The sequence below is a fragment of the Triturus cristatus genome, chromosome 6 (genome assembly GCF_964204655.1).
Source record: "Triturus cristatus chromosome 6, aTriCri1.1, whole genome shotgun sequence".
Lineage (NCBI taxonomy): Eukaryota > Metazoa > Chordata > Amphibia > Caudata > Salamandridae > Triturus > Triturus cristatus.
The window spans coordinates 1,096,590,219-1,096,615,564 of record NC_140589.1 but is presented as its reverse complement, the minus strand read 5'-3'; positions in this window follow the sequence as shown (position 1 = coordinate 1,096,615,564).

Genomic DNA, 25,346 nt, shown 5'->3' with positions numbered 1-25,346 from the left:
ACCTTAGCTATTAGGCCAGAGTAAGAGTTAAGACCTTAACCATTAGGCCAGAGTTAAGACCTTAACCAGTAGGCCAGAGTAAGAGTTAAGACCTTAACCATTAGGCCAGAGTACGAGTCTAAGACCTTAGCTATTAGGCCAGAGTAAGAGTTAAGACCTTAACCATTAGGCCAGAGTACGAGTCTAAGACCTTAGCTATTAGGCCAGAGTAAGAGTTAAGACCTTAGCTATTAGGCCAGAGTAAGAGTTAGGACCTTAAACATTAGGCCAGAGTACGAGTCTAACACCTTAGCTATTAGGCCAGAGTACGAGTCTAAGACCTTAGCTATTAGGCCAGAGTAAGAGTTAAGACCTTAGCTATTAGGCCAGTGTAAGAGTTAAGACCTTAACCATTAGGCCAGAGTACGAGTCTAAGACCTTAGCTATTCGGCCAGAGTAAGAGTTAAGACCTTAGCTATTAGGCCAGAGTAAGAGTTAAGACCTTAGCTATTAGGCCAGAGTAAGAGTTAAGACCTTAACCAGTAGGCCAGAGTAAGAGTTAAGACCTTAACAAGTAGGCCAGAGTAAGAGTTACGACCTTAACCTGTAGGCCATAGTACGGGTCTAAGACCTTAGCTATTAGGCCAGAGTAAGTGTTAAGACCTTAGCTATTAGGCCAGAGTAAGAGTTAAGAACTTAAACATTAGGCCGGAGTACGAGTTTAAGACCTTAGCTATTAGGCCAGAGTAAGAGTTAAGACCTTAGCTATTAGGCCAGAGTAAGAGTTAAGACCTTAACCTGTAGGCCAGAATACGAGTCTAAGACCTTAGCTATTAGGCCAGAGTAAGATTTAAGACCTTACCCATTAAGCCAGAGTACGAGTCTAAGACCTTAGCTATTAGGCCAGAGTAAGAGTTAAGGCCTTAGCTATTAGGCCAGAGTAAGAGTTAAGACCTTAACCATTAGGCCAGAGTACAGGTCTAAGACCTTAGCTATTAGGCCAGAGTAAGAGTTAAGACCTTAACCAGTAGGCCAGAGTAAGAGTTAAGACCTTAACCATTAGGCCAGAGTACGAGTCTAAGACCTTAGTTATTAGGCCAGAGTAAGAGTTAAGACCTTAGCTATTAGGCCAGAGTACGAGTCTAAGACCTTAGCTATTAGGCCAGAGTAAGAGATAAGACCTTAACCAGTAGGCCATAGTAAGAGTTAAGACCTTAACCAGTAGGCCAGAGTAAGAGTTAAGACCTTGACCAGTAGGCCAGAGTATGAGTCTAAGACCTTAGCTATTAGGCCAGTGTACGAGTCTAAGACCTTAGCGATTAGGCCAGAGTAAGAGTTAAGACCTTAACCAGTAGGCCAGAGTACGAGTCTAAGACATTAACTATTAGGCCAGAGTACGAGTCTAAGACCTTAGCTATTAGGCCAGAGTAAGAGTTAAGACCTTAACCAGTAGGCTAGAGTACAAGTCTAAGACCTTAGCTATTAGGCCAGAGTACGAGTCTAAGACCTTAACCATTAGGCCAGTGTACGAGTCTAAGACCTTAGCTATTAGGCCAGAGTAAGAGTTAAGACCTTAACCATTAGGCCAGAGTACGAGTCTAAGACCTTAGCTATTCGGCCAGAGTAAGAGTTAAGACCTTAGCTATTAGCCCAGAGTAAGTGTTAAGACCTTAGCTATTAGGCCAGAGTAAGAGTTAAGACCTTAACCAGTAGGCCAGAGTAAGAGTTAAGACCTTAACCAGTAGGCCAGAGTAAGAGTTAAGACCTTAACCATTAGGCCAGAGTACGAGTCTAAGACCTTAGCTATTAGGCCAGAGTAAGAGTTAAGACCTTAATCAGTAGGCCAGAGTAAGAGTTAAGCCCTTAACCATTAGGCCAGAGTACGAGTCTAAGGCCTTAGCTATTAGGCCAGAGTAAGAGTTAAGACCTTAGCTATTAGGCCAGAGTAAGAGTTAAGACCTTAACCATTAGGCCAGAGTATGAGTCTAAGACCTTCGCTATTAGGCCAGAGTAAGAGTTAAGACCTTAACCAGTAGGCCAGAGTAAGAGTTAAGACCTTAACCATTAGGCCAGAGTACGAGTCTAAGACCGTAGCTATTAGGCCAGAGTAAGGTTTAAGACCTTAGCTATTAGGCCAGTGTAAGAGTTGAGACCTTAGCCATTAGGCCAGAGTACGAGACTAAGACCTTTGCTATTAGGCCAGAGTAAAAGTTAAGACCTTAGCTATTAGGCCAGAGTAAGAGTTATGACCTTAACCAGTAGGCCAGAGTAAGAGTTAAGACCTTAAGCATTAGGCCGGAGTACGAGTCTAAGACCTTAGCTATTAGGCAAGAGTAAGAGTTAAGACCTTAACCAGTAGGCCAGAGTAAGAGTTAAGACCTTAACCATTAGGCCAGAGTACGAGTCTAAGACCTTAGCTATTAGACCAGAGTAAGAGTTAAGAACTTAGCTATTAGGCCAGAGTAAAAGTTAAGACCTTAGCTATCAGGCCAGAGTAAGAGTTAAGACCTTAAACATTAGGCCAGAGTACAAGTTTAAGACCTTAGCTATTAGGCCAGAGTAAGAGTTAAGACCTTAGCTATTAGGCCAGAGTAAGAGTTAAGACCTTAACCTGTAGGCCTGAGTACAAGTCTAAGACCTTAGCTATTAGGCCAGAATAAGATTTAAGACCTTACCCATTAGGCCAGAGTATGAGTCTAAGACCTTAGCTATTAGGCCAGAGTAAAAGTTAAGACCTTAGCTATTAGGCAAGAGTAAGAGTTAAGACCTTAGTTTTTAGGCCAGAGTAAGAGTTCAGACCTTAACCAATAGGCCAGAGTAAGAGTTATGACCTTAACCGGTAGACCATAGTAAGAGTTAAGACCTCAACCAGTAGGCCAGAGTAAGAGTTAAGACCTTAACCTGTAGGCCATAGTACGAGTCTAAGACCTTAGCTATTAGGCCAGAGTAAGAGTTAAGACCTTAAACATTAGGCCGGAGTACGAGTCTAAGACCTTAGCTATTAGGCCAGAGTGAGAGTTAAGACCATAACCAGTAGGCCAGACTAAGAGTTAAGACCTTAACCAGTAGGCCAGAGTATGAGTCTAAGACCTTAGCTATTAGGCCAGAGTACGAGTCTAAGACCTTAGCTATTAGGCCAGAGTAAGAGTTAAGACCTTAACCAGTAGGCCAGAGTAAGAGTTAAGACCTTAACCATTAGGCTATAGTACAAGTCTAAGACTGTAGCTATTAGGCCAGAGTAAGAGTTAAGACCTTAGCTATTAGGCCAGAGTAAGAGTTAAGACCTTAACCATTAGGCCATAGTACGAGTCAAAGACCTTAGCTATTAGGCCAGAGTAAGAGTTAAGACCTTAGCTATTAGGCCAGAGTAAGAGTTAAGACCTTAACCAGTAGGCCAGAGTACGAGTCTAAGACCTTAGCTATTAGGCCAGAGTAAGAGTTAAGACCTTAACCCGTAGGCCATAGTACGAGTCCAAGACCTTAGCTATTAGGCCAGAGTAAGTGTTAAGACCTTAGCTATTAGGCAAGAGTAAGAGTTAAGAACTTAAACATTAGGCCAGAGTACGAGTATAAGACCTTAGCTATTAGGCCAGAGTAAGAGTTAAGACCTTAGCTATTAGGCCAGAGTAAGAGTTAAGACCTTAACCTGTAGGCCAGAATACGAGTCTAAGACCTTAGCTATTAGGCCAGAGTAAGATTTAAGACCTTACCCATTAGGCCAGAGTACGAGTCTAAGACCTTAGCTATTAGGCCAGAGTAAGAGTTAAGACCTTAGCTATTAGGCCAGAGTAAGAGTTAAGACCTTAGGTATTAGGCCAGAGTAAGAGTTAAGACCTTAACCAATAGGCCAGAGTAAGAGTTAAGACCTTAACCATTAGGCCAGAGTACGGGTCTAAGAGCTTAGCTATTAGGCCAGAGTAAGAGTTAAGACCTTAACCAGTAGGCCAGAGTAAGAGTTAAGACCTTAACCATTAGGCCAGAGTATGAGTCTAAGACCTTAGTTATTAGGCCAGAGTAAGAGTTAAGACCTTAGCTATTAGGCCAGAGTACGAGTCTAAGACCTTACCTATTAGGCCAGAGTAAGAGTTAAGACCTTAACCAATAGGCCAGAGTAAGAGTTAAGACCTTAACCAGTAGGCCAGAGTAAGAGTTAAGACCTTGACCAGTAGGCCAGAGTACGAGTCTAAGACCTTAGCTATTAGGCCAGTGTACGAGTCTAAGACCTTAGCTATTAGGCCAGAGTAAGAGTTAAGACCGTAACCAGTAGGCTAGAGTACGAGACTAAGACCTTAGCTATTAGGCCAGAGTAGGAGTCTAAGACCTTAGCTATTAGGCCAGAGTAAGAGTTAAGACCTTAACCCGTAGGCCATAGTACGAGTCCAAGACCTTAGCTATTAGGCCAGAGTAAGTGTTAAGACTTTAGCTATTAGGCAAGAGTAAGAGTTAAGAACTTAAACATTAGGCCAGAGTACGAGTATAAGACCTTAGCTATTAGGCCAGAGTAAGAGTTAAGACCTTAGCTATTAGGCCAGAGTAAGAGTTAAGACCTTAACCTGTAGGCCAGAATACGAGTCTAAGACCTTAGCTATTAGGCCAGAGTAAGATTTAAGACCTTACCCATTAGGCCAGAGTACGAGTCTAAGACCTTAGCTATTAGGCCAGAGTAAGAGTTAAGACCTTAGCTATTAGGCCAGAGTAAGAGTTAAGACCTTAGGTATTAGGCCAGAGTAAGAGTTAAGACCTTAACCAATAGGCCAGAGTAAGAGTTAAGACCTTAACCATTAGGCCAGAGTACGGGTCTAAGAGCTTAGCTATTAGGCCAGAGTAAGAGTTAAGACCTTAACCAGTAGGCCAGAGTAAGAGTTAAGACCTTAACCATTAGGCCAGAGTATGAGTCTAAGACCTTAGTTATTAGGCCAGAGTAAGAGTTAAGACCTTAGCTATTAGGCCAGAGTACGAGTCTAAGACCTTACCTATTAGGCCAGAGTAAGAGTTAAGACCTTAACCAATAGGCCAGAGTAAGAGTTAAGACCTTAACCAGTAGGCCAGAGTAAGAGTTAAGACCTTGACCAGTAGGCCAGAGTACGAGTCTAAGACCTTAGCTATTAGGCCAGTGTACGAGTCTAAGACCTTAGCTATTAGGCCAGAGTAAGAGTTAAGACCGTAACCAGTAGGCTAGAGTACGAGACTAAGACCTTAGCTATTAGGCCAGAGTAGGAGTCTAAGACCTTAGCTATTAGGCCAGAGTAAGAGTTAAGACCTTAACCAGTAGGCTAGAGTACGAGTCTAAGACCTTAGCTATTAGGCCAGAGTACGAGTCTAAGACCTTAACCATTAGGCCAGAGTACGAGTTTAAGACCTTAGCTATTAGGCCAGAGTAAGAGTTAAGACCTTAACCATTAGGCCAGAGTACGAGTCTAAGACCTTAGCTATTCGGCCAGAGTAAGAGTTAAGACCTTAGCTATTAGCCCAGAGTAAGAGTTAAGACCTTAACCAGTAGGCCAGAGTAAGAGTTAGGACCTTAACCAGTAGGCCAGAGTAAGAGTTAAGACCTTAACCTTTAGGCCAGAGTACGAGTCACAGACCTTAGCTATTAGGCCAGAGTAAGAGTTAAGACCTTAATCAGTAGGCCAGAGTAAGAGTTAAGCCCTTAACCATTAGGCCAGAGTACGAGTCTAAGACCTTAGGTATTAGGCCAGAGTAAGAGTTAAGACCTTAGCTATTGGGCCAGAGTAAGAGTTAAGACCTTAACCATTATGCCAGAGTATGAGTCTAAGACCTTAGCTATTAGGCCAGAGTAAGAGTTAAGACCTTAACCAGTAGGCCAGAGTAAGAGTTAAGACCTTAACCATTAGGCCAGAGTATGAGTCTAAGACCTTAGCTATTAGACCAGAGTAAGAATTAAGAACTTAGCTATTAGGCCAGAGTAAGAGTTAAGACCTTAGTTATTAGGCCAGAGTAAGAGTTAAGACCTTAAACATTAGGCCAGAGTACAAGTTTAAGACCTTAGCTATTAGGCCAGAGTAAGAGTTAAGACCTTAGCTATTAGGCCAGAGTAAGAGTTAAGACCTTAACCTGTAGGCCTGAGTACAAGTCTAAGACCTTAGCTATTAGGCCAGAATAAGATTTAAGACCTTACCCATTAGGCCAGAGTACGAGTCTAAGACCTTAGCTATTAGGCAAGAGTAAAAGTTAAGACCTTAGCTATTAGGCCAGAGTAAGAGTTAAGACCTTAGTTTTTAGGCCAGAGTAAGAGTTCAGACCTTAACCAATAGGCCAGAGTAAGAGTTATTACCTTAATTGGTAGACCATAGTAAGAGTTAAGACCTTAACCAGTAGGCCAGAGTAAGAGTTAAGACCTTAACCTGTAGGCCATAGTACGAGTCTAAGACCTTAGCTATTAGGCCAGAGTAAGAGTTAAGACCTTAACCATTAGGCCAGAGTACGAGTCTAAGACCTTAGCTATTAGGCAAGAGTAAGAGTTAAGACCATAACCAGTAGGCCAGACTAAGAGTTAAGACCTTAACCAGTAGGCCAGAGTATGAGTCTAAGACCTTAGCTATTAGGCTAGGGTACGAGTCTAAGACCTTAGCTATTAGGCCAGAGTAAGAGTTAAGACCTTAGCTATTAGGCCAGAGTAAGAGTTAAGACCTTAACCAGTAGGCCAGAGTAAAAGTTAAGACCTTGACCAGTAGGCCAGAGTACGAGTCTAAGACCTTAGCTATTAGGCCAGAGTACGAGTCTAAGACCTTAGCTATTAGGCCAGAGTAAGAGTTAAGACCTTAGCTATTAGGCCAGTGTAAGAGTTAAGACCTTAACCATTAGGCCAGAGTACGAGTCTAAGACCTTAGCTATTCGGCCAGAGTAAGAGTTAAGACCTTAGCTATTAGGCCAGAGTAAGAGTTAATACCTTAGCTTTTAGGCCAGAGTAAGAGTTAAGACCTTAACCAGTAGGCCAGAGTAAGAGTTAAGACCTTAACAAGTAGGCCAGAGTAAGAGTTACGACCTTAACCTGTAGGCCATAGTACGGGTCTAAGACCTTAGCTATTAGGCCAGAGTAAGAGTTAAGACCTTAGCTATTAGGCCAGAGTAAGAGTTAAGACCTTAACCAGTAGGCCAGAGTACGAGTCTAAGACCTTAGCTATTAGGCCAGAGTAAGAGTTAAGACCTTAACCCGTAGGCCATAGTACGAGTCCAAGACCTTAGCTATTAGGCCAGAGTAAGAGTTAAGACCTTAGCTATTAGGCCAGAGTAAGAGTTAAGACCTTAACCTGTAGGCCAGAATACGAGTCTAAGACCTTAGCTATTAGGCCAGAGTAAGATTTAAGACCTTACCCATTAAGCCAGAGTACGAGTCTAAGACCTTAGCTATTAGACCAGAGTAAGAGTTAAGACCTTAGCTATTAGGCTAGAGTAAGAGTTAAGACCTTAACCATTAGGCCAGAGTACGGGTCTAAGACCTTAGCTATTAGGCCAGAGTAAGAGTTAAGACCTTAACCAGTAGGCCAGAGTAAGAGTTAAGACCTTAACCATTAGGCCAGAGTACGAGTCTAAGACCTTAGTTATTAGGCCAGAGTAAGAGTTAAGACCTTAGCTATTAGGCCAGAGTACGAGTCTAAGACCTTAGCTATTAGGCCAGAGTAAGAGTTAAGACCTTAACCAGTAGGCCATAGTAAGAGTTAAGACCTTAACCAGTAGGCCAGAGTAAGAGTTAAGACCTTGACCAGTAGGCCAGAGTACGAGTCTAAGACCTTAGCTATTAGGCCAGTGTAAGAGTCTAAGACCTTAGCGATTAGGCCAGAGTAAGAGTTAAGACCTTAACCAGTAGGCTAGAGTACGAGTCTAAGACCTTAACTATTAGGCCAGAGTACGAGTCTAAGACCTTAGCTATTAGGCCAGAGTAAGAGTTAAGACCTTAACCAGTAGGCTAGAGTACGAGTCTTAAGACCTTAGCTATTAGGCCAGAGTACGAGTCTAAGACCTTAACCATTAGGCCAGAGTACGAGTCTAAGACCTTAGCTATTAGGCCAGAGTAAGAGTTAAGACCTTAACCATTAGGCCAGAGTACGAGCCTAAGACCTTAGCTATTCGGCCAGAGTAAGAGTTAAGACCTTAGCTATTAGCCCAGAGTAAGTGTTAAGACCTTAGCTATTAGGCCAGAGTAAGAGTTAAGACCTTAACCAGTAGGCCAAAGTAAGAGTTAAGACCTTAACCAGTAGGCCAGAGTAAGAGTTAAGACCTTAACCATTAGGCCAGAGTACGAGTCTAAGACCTTAGCTATTAGGCCAGAGTAAGAGTTAAGACCTTAATCAGTAGGCCAGAGTAAGAGTTAAGCCCTTAACCATTAGGCCAGAGTACGAGTCTAAGGCCTTAGCTATTAGGCCAGAGTAAGAGTTAAGACCTTAGCTATTAGGCCAGAGTAAGAGTTAAGAACTTAACCATTAGGCCAGAGTATGAGTCTAAGACCTTAGCTATTAGGCCAGAGTAAGAGTTAAGACCTTAACCAGTAGGCCAGAGTAAGAGTTAAGACCTTAACCATTAGGCCAGAGTACGAGTCTAAGACCTTAGCTATTAGGCCAGAGTAAGAGTTAAGACCTTAGCTATTAGGCCAGTGTAAGAGTTAAGACCTTAGCCATTAGGCCAGAGTACGAGACTAAGACCTTTGCTATTAGGCCAGAGTACAAGTTTAAGACCTTAGCTATTAGGCCAGAGTAAGAGTTAAGACCTTAGCTATTAGGCCAGAGTAAGAGTTAAGACCTTAACCTGTAGGCCTGAGTACAAGTCTAAGACCTTAGCTATTAGGCCAGAATAAGATTTAAGACCTTACCCATTAGGCCAGAGTACGAGTCTAAGACCTTAGCTATTAGGCAAGAGTAAAAGTTAAGACCTTAGCTATTAGGCCAGAGTAAGAGTTAAGACCTTAGTTTTTAGGCCAGAGTAAGAGTTCAGACCTTAACCAATAGGCCAGAGTAAGAGTTATTACCTTAATTGGTAGACCATAGTAAGAGTTAAGACCTTAACCAGTAGGCCAGAGTAAGAGTTAAGACCTTAACCTGTAGGCCATAGTACGAGTCTAAGACCTTAGCTATTAGGCCAGAGTAAGAGTTAAGACCTTAACCATTAGGCCAGAGTACGAGTCTAAGACCTTAGCTATTAGGCAAGAGTAAGAGTTAAGACCATAACAGTAGGCCAGACTAAGAGTTAAGACCTTAACCAGTAGGCCAGAGTATGAGTCTAAGACCTTAGCTATTAGGCCAGAGTAAGAGTTAAGACCTTAGCTATTAGGCCAGTGTAAGAGTTAAGACCTTAGCCATTAGGCCAGAGTACGAGACTAAGACCTTTGCTATTAGGCCAGAGTAAAAGTTAAGACCTTAGCTATTAGGCCAGAGTAAGAGTTAAGACCTTAACAAGTAGGCCAGAGTAAGAGTTAAGACTTTTAGCGTTAGGCCAGAGTACGAGTCTAAGACCTTAGCTATTAGGCAAGAGTAAGAGTTAAGACCTTAACCAGTAGGCCAGAGTAAGAGTTAAGACCTTAACCATTAGGCCAGAGTACAAGTCTAAGACCTTAGCTATTAGACCAGAGTAAGAGTTAAGAACTTAGCTATTAGGCCAGAGTAAGAGTTAAGACCTTAGCTATTAGGCCAGAGTAAGAGTTAAGACCTTAAACATTAGGCCAGAGTACAAGTTTAAGACCTTAGCTATTAGGCCAGAGTAAGAGTTAAGACCTTAGCTATTAGGCCAGAGTAAGAGTTAAGACCTTAACCATTAGGCCAGAGTACGAGTCTAAGACCTTAGCTATTAGGCAAGAGTAAGAGTTAAGACCATAACCAGTAGGCCAGACTAAGAGTTAAGACCTTAACCAGTAGGCCAGAGTATGAGTCTAAGACCTTAGCTATTAGGCCAGAGTACGAGTCTAAGACCTTAGCTATTAGGCCAGAGTAAGAGTTAAGACCTTAGCTATTAGGCCAGAGTAAGAGTTAAGACCTTAACCAGTAGGCCAGAGTAAAAGTTAAGACCTTGACCAGTAGGCCAGAGTACGAGTCTAAGACCTTAGCTATTAGGCCAGAGTACGAGTCTAAGACCTTAGCTATTAGGCCAGAGTAAGAGTTAAGACCTTAGCTATTAGGCCAGTGTAAGAGTTAAGACCTTAACCATTAGGCCAGAGTACGAGTCTAAGACATTAGCTATTCGGCCAGAGTAAGAGTTAAGACCTTAGCTATTAGGCCAGAGTAAGAGTTAATACCTTAGCTTTTAGGCCAGAGTAAGAGTTAAGACCTTAACCAGTAGGCCAGAGTAAGAGTTAAGACCTTAACAAGTAGGCCAGAGTAAGAGTTACGACCTTAACCTGTAGGCCATAGTACGGGTCTAAGACCTTAGCTATTAGGCCAGAGTAAGAGTTAAGACCTTAGCTATTAGGCCAGAGTAAGAGTTAAGACCTTAACCAGTAGGCCAGAGTACGAGTCTAAGACCTTAGCTATTAGGCCAGAGTAAGAGTTAAGACCTTAACCCGTAGGCCATAGTACGAGTCCAAGACCTTAGCTATTAGCCAGAGTAAGAGTTAAGACCTTAGCTATTAGGCCAGAGTAAGAGTTAAGACCTTAACCTGTAGGCCAGAATACAAGTCTAAGACCTTAGCTATTAGGCCAGAGTAAGATTTAAGACCTTACCCATTAAGCCAGAGTACGAGTCTAAGACCTTAGCTATTAGACCAGAGTAAGAGTTAAGACCTTAGCTATTAGGCTAGAGTAAGAGTTAAGACCTTAACCATTAGGCCAGAGTACGGGTCTAAGACCTTAGCTATTAGGCCAGAGTAAGAGTTAAGACCTTAACCAGTAGGCCAGAGTAAGAGTTAAGACCTTAACCATTAGGCCAGAGTACGAGTCTAAGACCTTAGTTATTAGGCCAGAGTAAGAGTTAAGACCTTAGCTATTAGGCCAGAGTACGAGTCTAAGACCTTAGCTATTAGGCCAGAGTAAGAGTTAAGACCTTAACCAGTAGGCCATAGTAAGAGTTAAGACCTTAACCAGTAGGCCAGAGTAAGAGTTAAGACCTTGACCAGTAGGCCAGAGTACGAGTCTAAGACCTTAGCTATTAGGCCAGAGTAAGAGTTAAGACCTTAACCAGTAGGCTAGAGTACGAGTCTTAAGACCTTAGCTATTAGGCCAGAGTACGAGTCTAAGACCTTAACCATTAGGCCAGAGTACGAGTCTAAGACCTTAGCTATTAGGCCAGAGTAAGAGTTAAGACCTTAACCATTAGGCCAGAGTACGAGCCTAAGACCTTAGCTATTCGGCCAGAGTAAGAGTTAAGACCTTAGCTATTAGCCCAGAGTAAGTGTTAAGACCTTAGCTATTAGGCCAGAGTAAGAGTTAAGACCTTAACCAGTAGGCCAAAGTAAGAGTTAAGACCTTAACCAGTAGGCCAGAGTAAGAGTTAAGACCTTAACCATTAGGCCAGAGTACGAGTCTAAGACCTTAGCTATTAGGCCAGAGTAAGAGTTAAGACCTTAATCAGTAGGCCAGAGTAAGAGTTAAGCCCTTAACCATTAGGCCAGAGTACGAGTCTAAGGCCTTAGCTATTAGGCCAGAGTAAGAGTTAAGACCTTAGCTATTAGGCCAGAGTAAGAGTTAAGAACTTAACCATTAGGCCAGAGTATGAGTCTAAGACCTTAGCTATTAGGCCAGAGTAAGAGTTAAGACCTTAAGCAGTAGGCCAGAGTAAGAGTTAAGACCTTAACCATTAGGCCAGAGTACGAGTCTAAGACCTTAGCTATTAGGCCAGAGTAAGAGTTAAGACCTTAGCTATTAGGCCAGTGTAAGAGTTAAGACCTTAGCCATTAGGCCAAAGTACGAGACTAAGACCTTTGCTATTAGGCCAGAGTAAAAGTTAAGACCTTAGCTATTAGGCCAGAGTAAGAGTTAAGACCTTAACAAGTAGGCCAGAGTAAGAGTTAAGACTTTTAGCGTTAGGCCAGAGTACGAGTCTAAGACCTTAGCTATTAGGCAAGAGTAAGAGTTAAGACCTTAACCAGTAGGCCAGAGTAAGAGTTAAGACCTTAACCATTAGGCCAGAGTACAAGTCTAAGACCTTAGCTATTAGACCAGAGTAAGAGTTAAGAACTTAGCTATTAGGCCAGAGTAAGAGTTAAGACCTTAGCTATTAGGCCAGAGTAAGAGTTAAGACCTTAAACATTAGGCCAGAGTACAAGTTTAAGACCTTAGCTATTAGGCCAGAGTAAGAGTTAAGACCTTAGCTATTAGGCCAGAGTAAGAGTTAAGACCTTAACCATTAGGCCAGAGTACGAGTCTAAGACCTTAGCTATTAGGCAAGAGTAAGAGTTAAGACCATAACCAGTAGGCCAGACTAAGAGTTAAGACCTTAACCAGTAGGCCAGAGTATGAGTCTAAGACCTTAGCTATTAGGCCAGAGTACGAGTCTAAGACCTTAGCTATTAGGCCAGAGTAAGAGTTAAGACCTTAGCTATTAGGCCAGAGTAAGAGTTAAGACCTTAACCAGTAGGCCAGAGTAAAAGTTAAGACCTTGACCAGTAGGCCAGAGTACGAGTCTAAGACCTTAGCTATTAGGCCAGAGTACGAGTCTAAGACCTTAGCTATTAGGCCAGAGTAAGAGTTAAGACCTTAGCTATTAGGCCAGTGTAAGAGTTAAGACCTTAACCATTAGGCCAGAGTACGAGTCTAAGACCTTAGCTATTCGGCCAGAGTAAGAGTTAAGACCTTAGCTATTAGGCCAGAGTAAGAGTTAATACCTTAGCTTTTAGGCCAGAGTAAGAGTTAAGACCTTAACCAGTAGGCCAGAGTAAGAGTTAAGACCTTAACAAGTAGGCCAGAGTAAGAGTTACGACCTTAACCTGTAGGCCATAGTACGGGTCTAAGACCTTAGCTATTAGGCCAGAGTAAGAGTTAAGACCTTAGCTATTAGGCCAGAGTAAGAGTTAAGACCTTAACCAGTAGGCCAGAGTACGAGTCTAAGACCTTAGCTATTAGGCCAGAGTAAGAGTTAAGACCTTAACCCGTAGGCCATAGTACGAGTCCAAGACCTTAGCTATTAGGCCAGAGTAAGAGTTAAGACCTTAGCTATTAGGCCAGAGTAAGAGTTAAGACCTTAACCTGTAGGCCAGAATACGAGTCTAAGACCTTAGCTATTAGGCTAGAGTAAGATTTAAGACCTTACCCATTAAGCCAGAGTACGAGTCTAAGACCTTAGCTATTAGACCAGAGTAAGAGTTAAGACCTTAGCTATTAGGCTAGAGTAAGAGTTAAGACCTTAACCATTAGGCCAGAGTACGGGTCTAAGACCTTAGCTATTAGGCCAGAGTAAGAGTTAAGACCTTAACCAGTAGGCCAGAGTAAGAGTTAAGACCTTAACCATTAGGCCAGAGTACGAGTCTAAGACCTTAGTTATTAGGCCAGAGTAAGAGTTAAGACCTTAGCTATTAGGCCAGAGTACGAGTCTAAGACCTTAGCTATTAGGCCAGAGTAAGTGTTAAGACCTTAACCAGTAGGCCATAGTAAGAGTTAAGACCTTAACCAGTAGGCCAGAGTAAGAGTTAAGACCTTGACCAGTAGGCCAGAGTACGAGTCTAAGACCTTAGCTATTATGCCAGTGTAAGAGTCTAAGACCTTAGCGATTAGGCCAGAGTAAGAGTTAAGACCTTAACCAGTAGGCTAGAGTACGAGTCTAAGACCTTAACTATTAGGCCAGAGTACGAGTCTAAGACCTTAGCTATTAGGCCAGAGTAAGAGTTAAGACCTTAACCAGTAGGCTAGAGTACGAGTCTTAAGACCTTAGCTATTAGGCCAGAGTACGAGTCTAAGACCTTAACCATTAGGCCAGAGTACGAGTCTAAGACCTTAGCTATTAGGCCAGAGTAAGAGTTAAGACCTTAACCATTAGGCCAGAGTACGAGCCTAAGACCTTAGCTATTCGGCCAGAGTAAGAGTTAAGACCTTAGCTATTAGCCCAGAGTAAGTGTTAAGACCTTAGCTATTAGGCCAGAGTAAGAGTTAAGACCTTAACCAGTAGGCCAAAGTAAGAGTTAAGACCTTAACCAGTAGGCCAGAGTAAGAGTTAAGACCTTAACCATTAGGCCAGAGTACGAGTCTAAGACCTTAGCTATTAGGCCAGAGTAAGAGTTAAGACCTTAATCAGTAGGCCAGAGTAAGAGTTAAGCCCTTAACCATTAGGCCAGAGTACGAGTCTAAGGCCTTAGCTATTAGGCCAGAGTAAGAGTTAAGACCTTAGCTATTAGGCCAGAGTAAGAGTTAAGAACTTAACCATTAGGCCAGAGTATGAGTCTAAGACCTTAGCTATTAGGCCAGAGTAAGAGTTAAGACCTTAACCATTAGGCCAGAGTACGGGTCTAAGAGCTTAGCTATTAGGCCAGAGTAAGAGTTAAGACCTTAACCAGTAGGCCAGAGTAAGAGTTAAGACCTTAACCATTAGGCCAGAGTATGAGTCTAAGACCTTAGTTATTAGGCCAGAGTACGAGTTAAGACCTTAGCTATTAGGCCAGAGTACGAGTCTAAGACCTTACCTATTAGGCCAGAGTAAGAGTTAAGACCTTAACCAATAGGCCAGAGTAAGAGTTAAGACCTTAACCAGTAGGCCAGAGTAAGAGTTAAGACCTTGACCAGTAGGCCAGAGTACGAGTCTAAGACCTTAGCTATTAGGCCAGTGTACGAGTCTAAGACCTTAGCTATTAGGCCAGAGTAAGAGTTAAGACCGTAACCAGTAGGCTAGAGTACGAGACTAAGACCTTAGCTATTAGGCCAGAGTAGGAGTCTAAGACCTTAGCTATTAGGCCAGAGTAAGAGTTAAGACCTTAACCCGTAGGCCATAGTACGAGTCCAAGACCTTAGCTATTAGGCCAGAGTAAGTGTTAAGACTTTAGCTATTAGGCAAGAGTAAGAGTTAAGAACTTAAACATTAGGCCAGAGTACGAGTATAAGACCTTAGCTATTAGGCCAGAGTAAGAGTTAAGACCTTAGCTATTAGGCCAGAGTAAGAGTTAAGACCTTAACCTGTAGGCCAGAATACGAGTCTAAGACCTTAGCTATTAGGCCAGAGTAAGATTTAAGACCTTACCCATTAGGCCAGAGTACGAGTCTAAGACCTTAGCTATTAGGCCAGAGTAAGAGTTAAGACCTTAGCTATTAGGCCAGAGTAAGAGTTAAGACCTTAGGTATTAGGCCAGAGTAAGAGTTAAGACCTTAACCAATAGGCCAGAGTAAGAGTTAAGACCTTAACCATTAGGCCAGAGTACGGGTCTAAGAGCTTAGCTATTAGGCCAGAGTAAGAGTTAAGACCTTAACCAGTAGGCCAGAGTAAGAGTTAAGACCTTAACCATTAGGCCAGAGTATGAGTCTAAGACCTTAGTTATTAGGCCAGAGTAAGAGTTAAGACCTTAGCTATTAGGCCAGAGTACGAGTCTAAGACCTTACCTATTAGGCCAGAGTAAGAGTTAAGACCTTAACCAATAGGCCAGAGTAAGAGTTAAGACCTTAACCAGTAGGCCAGAGTAAGAGTTAAGACCTTGACCAGTAGGCCAGAGTACGAGTCTAAGACCTTAGCTATTAGGCCAGTGTACGAGTCTAAGACCTTAGCTATTAGGCCAGAGTAAGAGTTAAGACCGTAACCAGTAGGCTAGAGTACGAGACTAAGACCTTAGCTATTAGGCCAGAGTAGGAGTCTAAGACCTTAGCTATTAGGCCAGAGTAAGAGTTAAGACCTTAACCAGTAGGCTAGAGTACGAGTCTAAGACCTTAGCTATTAGGCCAGAGTACGAGTCTAAGACCTTAACCATTAGGCCAGAGTACGAGTTTAAGACCTTAGCTATTAGGCCAGAGTAAGAGTTAAGACCTTAACCATTAGGCCAGAGTACGAGTCTAAGACCTTAGCTATTCGGCCAGAGTAAGAGTTAAGACCTTAGCTATTAGCCCAGAGTAAGAGTTAAGACCTTAACCAGTAGGCCAGAGTAAGAGTTAGGACCTTAACCAGTAGGCCAGAGTAAGAGTTAAGACCTTAACCTTTAGGCCAGAGTACGAGTCACAGACCTTAGCTATTAGGCCAGAGTAAGAGTTAAGACCTTAATCAGTAGGCCAGAGTAAGAGTTAAGCCCTTAACCATTAGGCCAGAGTACGAGTCTAAGACCTTAGGTATTAGGCCAGAGTAAGAGTTAAGACCTTAGCTATTGGGCCAGAGTAAGAGTTAAGACCTTAACCATTATGCCAGAGTATGAGTCTAAGACCTTAGCTATTAGGCCAGAGTAAGAGTTAAGACCTTAACCAGTAGGCCAGAGTAAGAGTTAAGACCTTAACCATTAGGCCAGAGTACGAGTCTAAGACCTTAGCTATTAGACCAGAGTAAGAATTAAGAACTTAGCTATTAGGCCAGAGTAAGAGTTAAGACCTTAGTTATTAGGCCAGAGTAAGAGTTAAGACCTTAAACATTAGGCCAGAGTACAAGTTTAAGACCTTAGCTATTAGGCCAGAGTAAGAGTTAAGACCTTAGCTATTAGGCCAGAGTAAGAGTTAAGACCTTAACCTGTAGGCCTGAGTACAAGTCTAAGACCTTAGCTATTAGGCCAGAATAAGATTTAAGACCTTACCCATTAGGCCAGAGTACGAGTCTAAGACCTTAGCTATTAGGCAAGAGTAAAAGTTAAGACCTTAGCTATTAGGCCAGAGTAAGAGTTAAGACCTTAGTTTTTAGGCCAGAGTAAGAGTTCAGACCTTAACCAATAGGCCAGAGTAAGAGTTATTACCTTAATTGGTAGACCATAGTAAGAGTTAAGACCTTAACCAGTAGGCCAGAGTAAGAGTTAAGACCTTAACCTGTAGGCCATAGTACGAGTCTAAGACCTTAGCTATTAGGCCAGAGTAAGAGTTAAGACCTTAACCATTAGGCCAGAGTACGAGTCTAAGACCTTAGCTATTAGGCAAGAGTAAGAGTTAAGACCATAACCAGTAGGCCAGACTAAGAGTTAAGACCTTAACCAGTAGGCCAGAGTATGAGTCTAAGACCTTAGCTATTAGGCCAGAGTACGAGTCTAAGACCTTAGCTATTAGGCCAGAGTAAGAGTTAAGACCTTAGCTATTAGGCCAGAGTAAGAGTTAAGACCTTAACCAGTAGGCCAGAGTAAAAGTTAAGACCTTGACCAGTAGGCCAGAGTACGAGTCTAAGACCTTAGCTATTAGGCCAGAGTACGAGTCTAAGACCTTAGCTATTAGGCCAGAGTAAGAGTTAAGACCTTAGCTATTAGGCCAGTGTAAGAGTTAAGACCTTAACCATTAGGCCAGAGTACGAGTCTAAGACCTTAGCTATTCGGCCAGAGTAAGAGTTAAGACCTTAGCTATTAGGCCAGAGTAAGAGTTAATACCTTAGCTTTTAGGCCAGAGTAAGAGTTAAGACCTTAACCAGTAGGCCAGAGTAAGAGTTAAGACCTTAACAAGTAGGCCAGAGTAAGAGTTACGACCTTAACCTGTAGGCCATAGTACGGGTCTAAGACCTTAGCTATTAGGCCAGAGTAAGAGTTAAGACCTTAGCTATTAGGCCAGAGTAAGAGTTAAGACCTTAACCAGTAGGCCAGAGTACGAGTCTAAGACCTTAGCTATTAGGCCAGAGTAAGAGTTAAGACCTTAACCCGTAGGCCATAGTACGAGTCCAAGACCTTAGCTATTAGGCCAGAGTAAGAGTTAAGACCTTAGCTATTAGGCCAGAGTAAGAGTTAAGACCTTAACCTGTAGGCCAGAATACGAGTCTAAGACCTTAGCTATTAGGCCAGAGTAAGATTTAAGACCTTACCCATTAAGCCAGAGTACGAGTCTAAGACCTTAGCTATTAGACCAGAGTAAGAGTTAAGACCTTAGCTATTAGGCTAGAGTAAGAGTTAAGACCTTAACCATTAGGCCAGAGTACGGGTCTAAGACCTTAGCTATTAGGCCAGAGTAAGAGTTAAGACCTTAACCAGTAGGCCAGAGTAAGAGTTAAGACCTTAACCATTAGGCCAGAGTACGAGTCTAAGACCTTAGTTATTAGGCCAGAGTAAGAGTTAAGACCTTAGCTATTAGGCCAGAGTACGAGTCTAAGACCTTAGCTATTAGGCCAGAGTAAGAGTTAAGACCTTAACCAGTAGGCCATAGTAAGAGTTAAGACCTTAACCAGTAGGCCAGAGTAAGAGTTAAGACCTTGACCAGTAGGCCAGAGTACGAGTCTAAGACCTTAGCTATTAGGCCAGTGTAAGAGTCTAAGACCTTAGCGATTAGGCCAGAGTAAGAGTTAAGACCTTAACCAGTAGGCTAGAGTACGAGTCTAAGACCTTAACTATTAGGCCAGAGTACGAGTCTAAGACCTTAGCTATTAGGCCAGAGTAAGAGTTAAGACCTTAACCAGTAGGCTAGAGTACGAGTCTTAAGACCTTAGCTATTAGGCCAGAGTACGAGTCTAAGACCTTAACCATTAGGCCAGAGTACGAGTCTAAGACCTTAGCTATTAGGCCAGAGTAAGAGTTAAGACCTTAACCATTAGGCCAGAGTACGAGCCTAAGACCTTAGCTATTCGGCCAGAGTAAGAGTTAAGACCTTAGCTATTAGCCCAGAGTAAGTGTTAAGACCTTAGCTATTAGGCCAGAGTAAGAGTTAAGACCTTAACCAGTAGGCCAAAGTAAGAGTTAAGACCTTAACCAGTAGGCCAGAGTAAGAGTTAAGACCTTAACCATTAGGCCAGAGTACGAGTCTAAGACCTTAGCTATTAGGCCAGAGTAAGAGTTAAGACCTTAATCAGTAGGCCAGAGTAAGAGTTAAGCCCTTAACCATTAGGCCAGAGTACGAGTCTAAGGCCTTAGCTATTAGGCCAGAGTAAGAGTTAAGACCTTAGCTATTAGGCCAGAGTAAGAGTTAAGAACTTAACCATTAGGCCAGAGTATGAGTCTAAGACCTTAGCTATTAGGCCAGAGTAAGAGTTAAGACCTTAACCAGTAGGCCAGAGTAAGAGTTAAGACCTTAACCATTAGGCCAGAGTACGAGTCTAAGACCTTAGCTATTAGGCCAGAGTAAGAGTTAAGACCTTAGCTATTAGGCCAGTGTAAGAGTTAAGACCTTAGCCATTAGGCCAGAGTACGAGACTAAGACCTTTGCTATTAGGCCAGAGTACAAGTTTAAGACCTTAGCTATTAGGCCAGAGTAAGAGTTAAGACCTTAGCTATTAGGCCAGAGTAAGAGTTAAGACCTTAACCTGTAGGCCTGAGTACAAGTCTAAGACCTTAGCTATTAGGCCAGAATAAGATTTAAGACCTTACCCATTAGGCCAGAGTACGAGTCTAAGACCTTAGCTATTAGGCAAGAGTAAAAGTTAAGACCTTAGCTATTAGGCCAGAGTAAGAGTTAAGACCTTAGTTTTTAGGCCAGAGTAAGAGTTCAGACCTTAACCAATAGGCCAGAGTAAGAGTTATTACCTTAATTGGTAGACCATAGTAAGAGTTAAGACCTTAACCAGTAGGCCAGAGTAAGAGTTAAGACCTTAACCTGTAGGCCATAGTACGAGTCTAAGACCTTAGCTATTAGGCCAGAGTAAGAGTTAAGACCTTAACCATTAGGCCAGAGTACGAGTCTAAGACCTTAGCTATTAGGCAAGAGTAAGAGTTAAGACCATAACAGTAGGCCAGACTAAGAGTTAAGACCTTAACCAGTAGGCCAGAGTATGAGTCTAAGACCTTAGCTATTAGGCCAGAGTACGAGTCTAAGACCTTAGCTATTAGGCCAGAGTAAGAGTTAAGACCTTAGCTATTAGGCCAGAGTTAGAGTTAAGACCTTAACCAGTAGGCCAGTGTAAAAGTTAAGACCTTGACCAGTAGGCCAGAGTACGAGCCTAAGACCTTAGCTATTAGGCCAGAGTACGAGTCTAAGACCTTAGCTATTAGGCCAGAGTAAGAGTTAAGACCTTAGCTATTAGGCCAGTGTAAGAGTTAAGACCTTAACCATTAGGCCAGAGTACGAGTCTAAGACCTTAGCTATTCGGCCAGAGTAAGAGTTAAGACCTTAGCTATTAGGCCAGAGTAAGAGTTAATACCTTAGCTTTTAGGCCAGAGTAAGAGTTAAGACCTTAACCAGTAGGCCAGAGTAAGAGTTAAGACCTTAACAAGTAGGCCAGAGTAAGAGTTACGACCTTAACCTGTAGGCCATAGTACGGGTCTAAGACCTTAGCTATTAGGCCAGAGTAAGAGTTAAGACCTTAGCTATTAGGCCAGAGTAAGAGTTAAGACCTTAACCAGTAGGCCAGAGTACGAGTCTAAGACCTTAGCTATTAGGTCAGAGTAAGAGTTAAGACCTTAACCCGTAGGCCATAGTACGAGTCCAAGACCTTAGCTATTAGCCAGAGTAAGAGTTAAGACCTTAGCTATTAGGCCAGAGTAAGAGTTAAGACCTTAACCTGTAGGCCAGAATACGAGTCTAAGACCTTAGCTATTAGGCCAGAGTAAGATTTAAGACCTTACCCATTAAGCCAGAGTACGAGTCTAAGACCTTAGCTATTAGACCAGAGTAAGAGTTAAGACCTTAGCTATTAGGCTAGAGTAAGAGTTAAGACCTTAACCATTAGGCCAGAGTACGGGTCTAAGACCTTAGCTATTAGGCCAGAGTAAGAGTTAAGACCTTAACCAGTAGGCCAGAGTAAGAGTTAAAACCTTAACCATTAGGCCAGAGTACGAGTCTAAGACCTTAGTTATTAGGCCAGAGTAAGAGTTAAGACCTTAGCTATTAGGCCAGAGTACGAGTCTAAGACCTTAGCTATTAGGCCAGAGTAAGAGTTAAGACCTTAACCAGTAGGCCATAGTAAGAGTTAAGACCTTAACCAGTAGGCCAGAGTAAGAGTTAAGACCTTGACCAGTAGGCCAGAGTACGAGTCTAAGACCTTAGCTATTAGGCCAGTGTAAGAGTCTAAGACCTTAGCGATTAGGCCAGAGTAAGAGTTAAGACCTTAACCAGTAGGCTAGAGTACGAGTCTAAGACCTTAACTATTAGGCCAGAGTACGAGTCTAAGACCTTAGCTATTAGGCCAGAGTAAGAGTTAAGACCTTAACCAGTAGGCTAGAGTACGAGTCTTAAGACCTTAGCTATTAGGCCAGAGTACGAGTCTAAGACCTTAACCATTAGGCCAGAGTACGAGTCTAAGACCTTAGCTATTAGGCCAGAGTAAGAGTTAAGACCTTAACCATTAGGCCAGAGTACGAGCCTAAGACCTTAGCTATTCGGCCAGAGTAAGAGTTAAGACCTTAGCTATTAGCCCAGAGTAAGTGTTAAGACCTTAGCTATTAGGCCAGAGTAAGAGTTAAGACCTTAACCAGTAGGCCAAAGTAAGAGTTAAGACCTTAACCAGTAGGCCAGAGTAAGAGTTAAGACCTTAACCATTAGGCCAGAGTACGAGTCTAAGACCTTAGCTATTAGGCCAGAGTAAGAGTTAAGACCTTAATCAGTAGGCCAGAGTAAGAGTTAAGCCCTTAACCATTAGGCCAGAGTACGAGTCTAAGGCCTTAGCTATTAGGCCAGAGTAAGAGTTAAGACCTTAGATATTAGGCCAGAGTAAGAGTTAAGAACTTAACCATTAGGCCAGAGTATGAGTCTAAGACCTTAGCTATTAGGCCAGAGTAAGAGTTAAGACCTTAACCAGTAGGCCAGAGTAAGAGTTAAGACCTTAACCATTAGGCCAGAGTACGAGTCTAAGACCTTAGCTATTAGGCCAGAGTAAGAGTTAAGACCTTAGCTATTAGGCCAGTGTAAGAGTTAAGACCTTAGCCATTAGGCCAGAGTACGAGACTAAGACCTTTGCTATTAGGCCAGAGTACAAGTTTAAGACCTTAGCTATTAGGCCAGAGTAAGAGTTAAGACCTTAGCTATTAGGCCAGAGTAAGAGTTAAGACCTTAACCTGTAGGCCTGAGTACAAGTCTAAGACCTTAGCTATTAGGCCAGAATAAGATTTAAGACCTTACCCATTAGGCCAGAGTACGAGTCTAAGACCTTAGCTATTAGGCAAGAGTAAAAGTTAAGACCTTAGCTATTAGGCCAGAGTAAGAGTTAGGACCTTAGTTTTTAGGCCAGAGTAAGAGTTCAGACCTTAACCAATAGGCCAGAGTAAGAGTTATTACCTTAATTGGTAGACCATAGTAAGAGTTAAGACCTTAACCAGTAGGCCAGAGTAAGAGTTAAGACCTTAACCTGTAGGCCATAGTACGAGTCTAAGACCTTAGCTATTAGGCCAGAGTAAGAGTTAAGACCTTAGCTATTAGGCCAGAGTAAGAGTTAAGACCTTAACAAGTAGGCCAGAGTACGAGTCTAAGACTTTTAGCGTTAGGCCAGAGTACGAGTCTAAGACCTTAGCTATTAGGCAAGAGTAAGAGTTAAGACCTTAACCAGTAGGCCAGAGTAAGAGTTAAGACCTTAACCATTAGGCCAGAGTACAAGTCTAAGACCTTAGCTATTAGACCAGAGTAAGAGTTAAGAACTTAGCTATTAGGCCAGAGTAAGAGTTAAGACCTTAGCTATTAGGCCAGAGTAAGAGTTAAGACCTTAAACATTAGGCCAGAGTACAAGTTTAAGACCTTAGCTATTAGGCCAGAGTAAGAGTTAAGACCTTAGCTATTAGGCCAGAGTAAGAGTTAAGACCTTAACCATTAGGCCAGAGTACGAGTCTAAGACCTTAGCTATTAGGCAAGAGTAAGAGTTAAGACCATAACCAGTAGGCCAGACTAAGAGTTAAGACCTTAACCAGTAGGCCAGAGTATGAGTCTAAGACCTTAGCTATTAGGCCAGAGTACGAGTCTAAGACCTTAGCTATTAGGCCAGAGTAAGAGTTAAGACCTTAGCTATTAGGCCAGAGTAAGAGTTAAGACCTTAACCAGTAGGCCAGAGTAAAAGTTAAGACCTTGACCAGTAGGCCAGAGTACGAGTCTAAGACCTTAGCTATTAGGCCAGAGTACGAGTCTAAGACCTTAGCTATTAGGCCAGAGTAAGAGTTAAGACCTTAGCTATTAGGCCAGTGTAAGAGTTAAGACCTTAACCATTAGGCCAGAGTACGAGTCTAAGACCTTAGCTATTCGGCCAGAGTAAGAGTTAAGACCTTAGCTATTAGGCCAGAGTAAGAGTTAATACCTTAGCTTTTAGGCCAGAGTAAGAGTTAAGACCTTAACCAGTAGGCCAGAGTAAGAGTTAAGACCTTAACAAGTAGGCCAGAGTAAGAGTTACGACCTTAACCTGTAGGCCATAGTACGGGTCTAAGACCTTAGCTATTAGGCCAGAGTAAGAGTTAAGACCTTAGCTATTAGGCCAGAGTAAGAGTTAAGACCTTAACCAGTAGGCCAGAGTACGAGTCTAAGACCTTAGCTATTAGGCCAGAGTAAGAGTTAAGACCTTAACCCGTAGGCCATAGTACGAGTCCAAGACCTTAGCTATTAGGCCAGAGTAAGAGTTAAGACCTTAGCTATTAGGCCAGAGTAAGAGTTAAGACCTTAACCTGTAGGCCAGAATACGAGTCTAAGACCTTAGCTATTAGGCTAGAGTAAGATTTAAGACCTTACCCATTAAGCCAGAGTACGAGTCTAAGACCTTAGCTATTAGACCAGAGTAAGAGTTAAGACCTTAGCTATTAGGCTAGAGTAAGAGTTAAGACCTTAACCATTAGGCCAGAGTACGGGTCTAAGACCTTAGCTATTAGGCCAGAGTAAGAGTTAAGACCTTAACCAGTAGGCCAGAGTAAGAGTTAAGACCTTAACCATTAGGCCAGAGTACGAGTCTAAGACCTTAGTTATTAGGCCAGAGTAAGAGTTAAGACCTTAGCTATTAGGCCAGAGTACGAGTCTAAGACCTTAGCTATTAGGCCAGAGTAAGTGTTAAGACCTTAACCAGTAGGCCATAGTAAGAGTTAAGACCTTAACCAGTAGGCCAGAGTAAGAGTTAAGACCTTGACCAGTAGGCCAGAGTACGAGTCTAAGACCTTAGCTATTAGGCCAGTGTAAGAGTCTAAGACCTTAGCGATTAGGCCAGAGTAAGAGTTAAGACCTTAACCAGTAGGCTAGAGTACGAGTCTAAGACCTTAACTATTAGGCCAGAGTACGAGTCTAAGACCTTAGCTATTAGGCCAGAGTAAGAGTTAAGACCTTAACCAGTAGGCTAGAGTACGAGTCTTAAGACCTTAGCTATTAGGCCAGAGTACGAGTCTAAGACCTTAACCATTAGGCCAGAGTACGAGTCTAAGACCTTAGCTATTAGGCCAGAGTAAGAGTTAAGACCTTAACCATTAGGCCAGAGTACGAGCCTAAGACCTTAGCTATTCGGCCAGAGTAAGAGTTAAGACCTTAGCTATTAGCCCAGAGTAAGTGTTAAGACCTTAGCTATTAGGCCAGAGTAAGAGTTAAGACCTTAACCAGTAGGCCAAAGTAAGAGTTAAGACCTTAACCAGTAGGCCAGAGTAAGAGTTAAGACCTTAACCATTAGGCCAGAGTACGAGTCTAAGACCTTAGCTATTAGGCCAGAGTAAGAGTTAAGACCTTAATCAGTAGGCCAGAGTAAGAGTTAAGCCCTTAACCATTAGGCCAGAGTACGAGTCTAAGGCCTTAGCTATTAGGCCAGAGTAAGAGTTAAGACCTTAGCTATTAGGCCAGAGTAAGAGTTAAGAACTTAACCATTAGGCCAGAGTATGAGTCTAAGACCTTAGCTATTAGGCCAGAGTAAGAGTTAAGACCTTAACCAGTAGGCCAGAGTAAGAGTTAAGACCTTAACCATTAGGCCAGAGTACGAGTCTAAGACCTTAGCTATTAGGCCAGAGTAAGAGTTAAGACCTTAGCTATTAGGCCAGTGTAAGAGTTAAGACCTTAGCCATTAGGCCAGAGTACGAGACTAAGACCTTTGCTATTAGGCCAGAGTAAAAGTTAAGACCTTAGCTATTAGGCCAGAGTAAGAGTTAAGACCTTAACCAGTAGGCCAGAGTAAGAGTTAAGACTTTTAGCGTTAGGCCAGAGTACGAGTCTAAGACCTTAGCTATTAGGCAAGAGTAAGAGTTAAGACCTTAACCAGTAGGCCAGAGTAAGAGTTAAGACCTTAACCATTAGGCCAGAGTACAAGTCTAAGACCTTAGCTATTAGACCAGAGTAAGAGTTAAGAACTTAGCTATTAGGCCAGAGTAAGAGTTAAGACCTTAGCTATTAGGCCAGAGTAAGAGTTAAGACCTTAAACATTAGGCCAGAGTACAAGTTTAAGACCTTAGCTATTAGGCCAGAGTAAGAGTTAAGACCTTAGCTATTAGGCCAGAGTAAGAGTTAAGACCTTAACCTGTAGGCCTGAGTACAAGTCTAAGACCTTAG